Source organism: Trichosurus vulpecula, chromosome 9 (genome assembly GCF_011100635.1).
Source record: "Trichosurus vulpecula isolate mTriVul1 chromosome 9, mTriVul1.pri, whole genome shotgun sequence".
Classification (NCBI taxonomy): Eukaryota; Metazoa; Chordata; class Mammalia; order Diprotodontia; family Phalangeridae; genus Trichosurus; species Trichosurus vulpecula.
This window is the reverse complement of record NC_050581.1, coordinates 80,978,390-80,988,521: the sequence shown is the minus strand read 5'-3', so window position 1 is coordinate 80,988,521 and position 10,132 is coordinate 80,978,390. Positions and strand designations below refer to the sequence as shown.

General features: G+C 40.6%; 1 non-coding gene across 1 annotated transcript; it reads right to left on the bottom strand.

The window, feature by feature from the left end:
• Positions 1-8,944: 8,944 nt before the first annotated feature.
• LOC118832410 lies at positions 8,945-9,048 on the bottom strand. Its single transcript, XR_005009175.1, has one exon. It is a non-coding gene; the product is annotated as a U6 spliceosomal RNA (small nuclear RNA).
• Positions 9,049-10,132: the final 1,084 nt, after the last annotated feature.

Sequence of the window (10,132 nt, the reverse complement as noted above, 5' to 3'; positions counted from 1 at the left end):
ATAGGCAAATGACACATCTGGAATAGAAAACCTCTAACATCCTTTTCAATTACAAAATTTTCACTTAACAATCCATTTTATCCAGAAACATAATAAAGAGCCCAGTGAATAAGTAGGAGCTTGGGAGATGTGGTATATTCCCTCAGTTCAGTTGCTTTCTCAATTCCTTTCTTCACTATCAAAGGAAACAACTTAAGTAGAGTGCTTTGCAAACTTTAAAGCATTATATAAATCCTAGCTAGCTAATCTCAGTTACCCCATCTGCTAAATAGTATTGATACTACAGTAATAGATCTATAAGGGACCATAGAGGTCCTGGCCCACTCTCTTCATTTTAGATGTGAGCAAACTAAGATTTAGAGAAGGGAAATGACTTTCCCAATAGACATAATCTGTTTAGAACCTTTTAGCTTTCCTTGATCACTTGGAATTCTATAAGTAATAGCATCATTAGATTTGGAGTTCAAAAGGACCTAAGAGATAATTTAGTCTGTTCTCCCATTTTACACATAGAGAAACTAAGGTCTAGAGCGGTGAAATGACTTGCCTATGATCACACAAACTAGTAAGCCTGAATCTGAACCCAGGTCATCTGAACCCAGGTCATCATTTCCTACCCAATACTTTTCCCCCCATTATACCAGGTCAATCTAATTAATCTATATGGTTTTGGACATTGGGTATAGTCATTATAACAGAGACCTCTGTGGATCTTTACTATAACCATTTGACTCCAAGAATAACACAGTATTAAAAAAAGCAAAAGACTTTAGTCTCTTTTGTCCAACAAAGTTCAAATTTCCCTTACAGCAATAAATACCTTATCTGAGAAGTATGCACTATGGGCTAAAGTCTTCAACCATGAAATTATATGACTCTACCTTGACCTCCAGTTTTCTCCTGTGAATCTCACTCATAGAATACAAACAGCAGCTCAAGGCTATTTCTCTTGAATTTAGTGTATCTTGAAAAATATAGACTCCCATACAAAGTCAGACAGTTAGCATGTACATCTTTATCCTCCCTTCCTAATCCAGTGGGCTGCAGAGCAGTCCCATGGGTAGAAAATTAGGGCCAAATGTCAGAAATTGAGTTCATAAATCTTTTGACTGATGATCTTCTCTGTGTGGGTCTGGCTTCCACTAGCATAATACAAAGCCCATCCATAATACTTTATTATGGAGGGGTTGTTAGTTAAATTCATTTTAATTCAATTCAACAAGTATTTATTAGGTGCCTACTATGTGCTAGGTGCTGGGTACAAAGACAAAAATTAATTATATGTCGTGGGTTATAAATTTAGACCTGGAAGGGACCTCAAAAGACATTTGGTCAATTCCCTTCATCTTATAGATGCCCTGGAGATATGCCTAGACCTGCTCAGGTGAGACCAAGTGAAATTAAGACTTGCTTAATATCACACAGATGTGTGAGGGTTAAAAAGAATATTTGAGCCCAGGTTCTCTGACTGTCAAGCCAGAGCTTTTACCAGTACAGCTGCCACTTTCCCTGTCTTCAAGGAACTTACATTATGCTTAGGGATAGAATGGGGGAAAAGTTGTGTGATATGTACATAAGTAAGTAAACATAAAGTAACACCAATTAAGTGTAAAGTAATATCAGGGGTAGCAGGGAAACTATTAGCAACTGTGGCCAGTCTAGTTGTAGGAAGTTGCATTTGAGTTGAGCTCATAAAGGAACTAGGCATTACAGGAGGTAGACCCGAACAAGGAACTCCTTCTAGGTATGGAAGAAAGAATTTTCAAGGGTACTTAGGCAGGTAGGAGATGGAATGGCAGGGCAAGAAATAGCCAATTAGGCAGTTTGGCTAGAATATAGAAGGAATCAATATGAAATCAATCTGGAAAGTTAGGTTGGGGTAAGATTGTGAAGAACATTAAATGTCAGACTCCTAAGTTTTCAGCTTATCCACAAGAAAATAAGGAGCCCAGAAGCTTTTTAAGAAAGGGAGTGATATGTTCAGAATATCTGTTCTCAGCTGTGTGGAGGATGGATTGGAGAATGGAGAGACTGGAAGCAAGGGTACCCATTAGGAAGTAATTTTCAATAGTCTAGATGAGAAATAATAGAGACCTGGAGAGTAAGTAATGGAGAGTGATGGAAAAGTGAGCAGAGTATAGGGGAAGGATGTACATGGTGTAGGTAGAACTGACAAGACTTGGCAACTGATTGGATATTTGGAAGTGAAAGAGAGTGAAGAGTTATGAAGGATTCTGGGGTTATGGACCTGTGTGACTAGAAGGATGGCAGTACATTGAACAGAAGAGGAAAATGGAAAGAGGGGTAGATTTTGAGGGGATAACAATACGTTGCTGTGTTGGTAACCAAAAATAGGCTCCTTAGCACTTAGTCAACAAGTGCCCTTGAATAGTTTGGCTTTTTCCCCTGAACTAACTGAATGCTGTTTGTATGTTGGATTGGAGTAAGCTTGTCGGCCCCTTCACCTTGCTTCCCTTGCTTAAGCAGATCGAAAGAACCTGTGCTTTCCTGGTCAACCCCTTCACCTTGCTTAAGCAGATCGAAAGAACCTGTGCTTTCCCCGGCGTACCTTATACCCCCGCAGAAGCTGGACAGTTAAAAACAGCTTCCGTTGGAGCCAGAGGCTGCTACTGCTACTGCCACTGCCACTGCCACTGTCACTGTCACAGCCACAGCCACAGCCGAAGAAGCTGAAGCAGGAGCTGCCTGTAGCAGAACTGACCTACGTGAGGATTGAGGATTGAGGATTGGGGACTGGGGAGTGGGGAGTGCAGCGTGCTGAACAAGGACTTAAGGCCTGTGGGTAATCTTTTTACCATAGAGGGGAAGCATGTATATGATTTTGCTTTATACCATCATGCTTCTCTGTGGCCTCCTGGTTACTCTTGTGAGGCAGACTTATTGGGCCTGGAAGCTTTTAATCAAAATATCAAAATGGGGATGCTGGTTTGTGGGTTGGTTACTATGGAGCCTAAATATATGCTTTGATTCTTCTGCCTCCTACTTTGAAAATTCCTTATATCTCGTGGTTCCGAACCTTTCAGACATATATATGATCCTCTTTGAAATTATAAACTCTGCCCTCCTAATACAGTTGCAGAGAGATAAAATGACTCACTCATGGTTTCACCAGTAGTGTTAGGGATAGGACTTGGTCCCAGATATGAAGAATTATATTTGAGAGCTCATAGGTCACATCTTGGTTGGTTTTTGTTCTTTATTCTCAAAGGGGACCAAATCACATTACTATGTTAGGGTCAAGTTACAGCATGTCCGATGTGACTGATCAGACCAATAAAAGCTTGGAAGGCTCTACTACAGATCAGGCACAAATAGTCCATGTGAATATTTGGGGTGGATTCTCTAAATGTGTGCATCTCCCATTTCTTTTGAGCTATTTCAACTCTGCTTTGCTCATTGTGCCTTCTTTGATGTGGGTACACCATGCTGGGCGGTCCTTTGCTAGCATCTCTCATGTCACACAATCAATTCCAAAGTTCTTCAGAGAGACCTTGAGAGTGTCCTTGGATCACTTCTGGTGACCACCATATGAGCACTTACCTTGTGTGAATTCTCTGTAAAATAGTTTTTTTAGGCAAGCATACATTCGGCATTCCAGCAACACAGCCAACCCATCAGAGTTGTACTCTGTTCAGTAGAGTTTGAATACTGTATCAGTAAGGCAATAATAACAACGTAGATGATAATTGTCAAAATTCCTATGTGGTTCTGTATTGAAAAGTATATGAGACCCTCCACATAGAAGGTAGAAGAAGTAAACCATTTATTCAGACACCAGAGAACCATATCCCACAAGCCACTTATCCAATCTATCACAGCAGTAAAACATTCCACACACAATTTCACAACCTGGAGCCTCGCCATCCCAAAACCTCTCCAAACTCCTGCTGGGGTCTTCCCCCAAAACAAACTCACAGTACAGCTAAATCAGCCTGTTCTAACAATCATGAGGGTGGCCATTAACAGCCATAACTGCTTCTCCTTCTCTCTCTCTCTCTCTCTCTCTCTCTCTTTCTCTTTCTTTCTCTCTCTCTTTCTCTCTCTCTTTCCTGTGATATAACTTCCTTTTCCTATCAGGAAGCTCCTCCCACCACAGGAGACTTGGGCTTCCTGTGATATAAGCAGGTCACATAAGTGGGAAAGATCTTCAAATCTGAATTGCTACTACAAATACTCAGTAGTTTAATCTGAGAAAGGACCTCAGTGTCCAGTACCTTATCCTACCAGATGATCTTCAGAATCTTCCTAAGACAATTCAAATGGAAGCGATTCAGTTTACTGGCATGCTGCTTGTATAACTGTCCGGGTTTCAGAGGTGTACGACAATAAGGTGAGCACAATGGCTCTATAGACCTTCAGTTTGGTAGTCAGTCTAATACTTCTGCTCTGCTGAATTTTTCTTTGGAGTCTCCCAAATACTGAGCTAGCTCTGGAAATGCATGCGTCAACCTCATTATCAATGTGTACATCCCTGGAAAGTATACTGCCAAGGTAAGTGAACCTATCCACAGTATTCAAAACTTCTCCATTTGCTCTGATGGTTACGTCTTAATGTCCTGGGAAAAGCACTGAGTTCTTGATCCCTCAACTGCTAGTGATCTCCCCCTCCCAAATGACTTCTATGTCAGTGTTCCATTCACCGAAATACGTGTAGTTAGGAGTGAGGGAGCCTGCTCACCCACCAGCGCTCAGGAAGGTACCATGCACTTCACCAGATTTCCTCTGAATTTCCTGAATGGGTTTACAACAGGTCTGAGATGCAGCAAAATCCTGCCAATAAAGGAATGGTAATTTCCCTTGGAGCCAGGGACATGGGGGAGAAGCAGTCAGTTGGCTTGATATAAGGACCTCCTTTTTAGGTTTCCTAGGCAGTGTGGGGCTAGGAGGCAAAAACAAAAAAGATACATCTTGAATGTGTTGTTCCTTTCTAATGGAAAACTGGGGCCAAGCTTTGATTCACATTAGTAGAATTCTTGTTGCAGGGGCCCAGCCTCAGGGTGGTAGGGAAGAAAGTTTTCCCTATTATGGGTCAGCATACTCCTGCCCATCAAGCTTGGCCAGAAAACTCTGGACATTTACGAAGGCAATCTTGAGCTTTTTTCAGTTTAATTTTTGGATCTTTAAAAGATTTTCTTTAAAGCAATAAGAGCAGTGGCCTTTCATGTGAAGAGTCAGTGATACCCAAGGTCAATGTTTCTCAGTCACATGCAAAAATAAACATGCACACACATAATAAAACCCAGCAATGAAGACTACACACAACAGGGAAAAAGAAGGCAGAAGCAAAGACAGACCCAGTGACCTAGAAAGAAATCCTCAAGGTAGCAAGAGAGAAGCAGAATGGTATGATGATAGAATATCGGACTGGAAGCAAGGAAGACCTGGGTTCAAAATATGTCTCTGACACTTACTGCATGATCCTGGGAAAGTTTAACCTCTCAACTTCATCTATGAAATGGAACTGATAATAGCATTTGCTTCACAGGGTTGCTTTGAGAATCAAATGAAATGAAGCCTCTAAAGTACCTCTGAATGCTTGCTGAGACAGAGACAAGATCACAGGAACTTGAGAGAGAGAAAGAGAGATGCAGAAACCCTGAAAAACTGAGAGAGAGAGAAATGCCTGAGAGGTGGAGAGAGCCTAAGAAACAGAAAACAAAGACTCTCAGAGATAGAGAGACAGACACACCAAGAGGCAGAAAGATGCTGATAGAAGAAAAGGGAGCAACACAGAGAGACAGATATTGTGAGAGACAGAAGCAGAAAGACATTAAGATAGAAACCCTGGAGAGAGAGACAGAGACAGAGAGACAGAGAGAAAGAGAGAGAGAGAAAGAGATACTCTGAGAAGCAAGAACCGTACCCAAGAAAAAAAAAACCATAAAGGATTTCATTTCCTTGAGAAGACCATCTAGGAAGACCTCTAATTTCTATTGGAGGACTTGGAAGTCCCTGTTTTGAAAGGGATGTAACATTATATCCTGGTCGTAGTTGGCATTAGCATGTGCCAAACTAGGGAGGGCTTTTTGTTTCTGGAAAAGATCCATTACCATGAAAGCCATGCAAGACAAGCAATCCAGGTACATGCTAGCATGGAAAAATGGGAGAATATTGGGACAGGTTGGAGGGTAGCAGCAAGTAGTCAGAATCAGGGAGGTACTACGGTACAGAAGAGAGAGCTGACTCTGGGGTCAGAGGGCCCTGTGCTTGTGGCGCTTACTACCTGTGTGACCTGGGACAAGATACTTCATCTTCCAGGATCTTAGCTTCTTCAGCTTTAAAATGAAAGTGTTGTATCGGGGGGCCTCTGAGGTTCGGCTTTAAGTACACGATCTTATAATGATTAGGTCTGGCAGCCAGTGGGATTTTCTGGTAGGTGGGAATTCTGGGGGAAAGTTATAAGTGTGTGAATGGGGGAGAAGGGGTGTCTAGGATAGCAGGGTAGCAGGTAACATCAGAAAGTTTCTGGAAGCAGATAACGTGGACCCAGCCCTGGGCATTAGGATTTAGGGTCAGTGTTCTAGGCCCTGAAAGAAATGCTAAAAGCAAAGTGTAACATTGGTCACCCTCTAGCCTTTTACTCCTGTGCATTAAATTGGCATCCTGGATACTTTCAGTGGAAGCTGTACTCTGGCTGGAGCATTTTTCAGGAACTGCTGAGCCTGTGCCCTGGCTACTTCCAATGAGACATGTACTTTGGTCTATTGATAAAGGGCATATGTGACTAAAGCCTTCTGGCTTATTCTTTATGTCACCTACCCCAACTCTTTTCCCCACCCTGACCAGAACAGCCACTGAGCAGCAAATGCTGCCTACCTAGTACTTTCAAGGGAGAGAGAACTTCCTCTCTTACTTTCTTCCAAACATGTGGCTAGGGAGTCTAACAGATACCTTATGGGGATGAATATTTGCTCATCTTCTCCCCCCATTAAAAAATAAAAACAAAACTATGATGTTTGCTTTCACATGGCATCAAGAGTAGGTGAGTCTGAAATTGACCATCAAGCCCCTAGAAGATTCTTCTGCTTGGTGTGTCTTTCCCTGAGCAGAGGTGACTGAATAGTGATCCTGAGACATATTCTTCAAAAGCAATTGTACAGGAGTTCTAGAGTACCTAGGTTCCTTGATTAGTGCTAACTGCCCCACAGAAGGTATTTCTTCATTATTTATTTATTTAATATTTTTAGTTTTCAGCATTAATTTTCATAAGAGTTTGAAATTACAGATTTTCTACCCATTTCTACACTTCCCCCCACTCTGAGATGGCATATATTCTGATTGCCCCATTCCCCAGTCAACCCTCCCTTCTGTCACCCCACTCCCCTGCATCCTTTTCCCTTACTTTCTTGTAGGGTAAGATAGATTTTTATGCCCCATCGCTTGTATATCTTATTTCCTAGTTGCATGCAAAAACTTTTTTTTAACATCTGCTTTTAAAACTTTGAGTTCCAAATTCTCTCCCCTCTTCCTTCCCCACCCACCCTCCCTAAGAAGGCAAGCAATTCAATACAGGCCACCTGTGTATCATTATACAAAACCCTTCCACAATACTCATGATGTGAAAGACTAACTATATTTTGCTCCTTCCTATCCTATCCCCTTTTATCCAGTTTTCTTCCTTGACCCTGTCCCTTTTCAAAAGTGTTTGCTTTTGATTACCTCCTCCCCCATCTGCCCTCCCTTCTATCGTCCCACCCTTTTTATCTCCTTCCTCCTTCTTTCCTGTGGGGTAAGGTGCCCAATTGATTGTGTATGTTATTCCCTCTTCAGGTCAAATCCGATGAGAACAAGATTCATTCATTTCCCCTCACCTTCCCCCTCTTCCTTCCCAACAGAACTGCTTTTTCTTGCCACTTTTATGTGAGATAATTTACCCCATTCTATCTCTCCCTTTCTTCCTCTCTCAATATATTCCTCTCTTGTCCCTTAATTTGATTTTTTTAGATATCATCCTTCATATTCAACTCACCCTGTGCCCTCTGTCTATATATGTGTGTGTGTGTGTGTGTGTGTGTGTATTCCCTTCAGCTACCCTAATACTGAGGTCTCATGAATTATACACATCATCTTTCCATGTAGCAATGTAAACAAAACAGTTCAACTTTAGTAAATGCCTTATGATTTCTCTTTCTTGTTTACCTTTTCATGCTTCTCTTGATTCTTGTGTTTGAAAGTCAAATTTTCTATTCAGTTCTGGTCCTTTCACTGAGAAAGTTTGAAAGTCCTCTATTTTATTGAAAATCCATATTTTGTCTTGGAGCATGATACTCAGTTTTGCTGTGTAGGTGATTCTAGGTTTTAATTCTAGCTATATTGACCTCCAGAATACCATATTCTAAGCCCTTTGATCCCTTAATGCAGAAGCTGCTAGATCTTGTGTTATCCTGATTGTGTTTCCACAATACTCAAATTGTTTCTTTCTGGCTGCTTGAAGTATTTTCTCCTTGATCTGGGAGCTCTGGAATTTGGTGACAATATTCCTAGGAGTTTTCTTTTGGGGATCTTTTTTAAATTTCTATTTTACCCTCTGGCTCTAGAATATCAGGGCAGTTCTCCTTGATAATTTCTTGAAAGAGGATATCTAGGCTCTTTTTTTGATCATGGCTTTCAGGTAGTCCAATAATTTTTAAATTATCTCTCCTGGATCTATTTTCCAGGTCAGTGGTTTTTCTAATGAGATATTTCACATTGTCTTCCATTTTTTCATTCCTCTGGTTCTGTTTTATAATACCTCCATTTCTCATAAAGTCACTAGCTTCCACTTGCTCCAATCTAATTTTTAAGGTAGTATTTCCTTCAGTGGTCTGTTGGACCTCCTTTTCCATTTGGCTAATTCTGCCTTTCAAGGCATTCTTCTCCTCATTGGCTTTTTGGAGCTCTTTTGCCACTTGAGTTAGTCTATTTTTTAAGGTGTTATTTTCTTAAAAATATGGAACACTTCATGAATTTGCGTGTCATCCTTGCACAGGGGCCATGCTAATCTTCTCTGTATCATTCCAATTTTAGTATATGTGCTGCTGAAGGTATTCCTTAAATCTATTATAATACTTCTCAGGGGAAAAATGACCACCCACAGGAGCATGAGTCCAAAATATTCTCTGGCTTGCCAGAAGAAATAGATATTCGTTGAATTAATCCGAAGGTATAGAACCAAGGTGCAGGTCAACATCTATTCAATAGTTATCATGTTTCAATATCTTAAGCATCAACCTCCTAGGATAATATAATACAAGAATTAGACTCTTGAGTTTGTCAGTATGTGTTCACGAGTCAATCCTTGTTTCTCTTGAGTTCCCTGCAGCCTTTGATACTGTTATTTGCCCTATTCTCCCAGATATTCTCTTCTTTCTATGTATTTATGACATTACTCTATCTTAGTTCTCCTCCTACCTGTCTGACTACTCCTTCTCAGTCCTCTTTGCTGGATCTTCATAAAGGCAATGCTTGCTAATGTAGATGTCACTGAAAGTTCTCTCCTGGGCTTTCTTCTCTATGTACACTTTTCGATTGGAAGATTGTCAGTTCTCATGTATTAATTTATTATCTCTATGCATATTATACTCAGTTCTTCCTCTTCAACTTGTTTTGTTCATTATGTTTTTAAATTTCATTTTCTATGCTTTTTTCTTTAAAAAGCTAACACTCCATTATTCACTTCATAATTTATCTTCCCTTTCTGTTTATTCTACATTATTAATCTCTAATTCATGCCCTTTATACTTAGTCTTTCATTACTGTCTATATTCCTGATGGAATTAATGCTTCCAAGGTAGTTATTTGGGGCTCCCTCTTCTAACTGGTTTCTATGTTATTGTTTCCTAGGTGTTACCTCCTAATCTCCACCCTGTTTTCTGTTATGCCTCACTCTTAGAAATACCCATTCCTTCAGGTAATAGAAAGAATATTGCCCCAAATAGTAGGAATTTTCTGTCCCCAATTTTGCTGCTCATTATCAGCCTCTATCTGCCTCATAGTTCCTTTTCTTCATTTGTCATAAAATCTCCTCCCTTTGTCCATGCCCTCCCATTTTTCTGGATTTCAGGTGGCCCATGAAGCTCTGATTTCCCTTCTTCTGAGGCAGGATCAATATTCCTTCTAAAGACCAAATTCT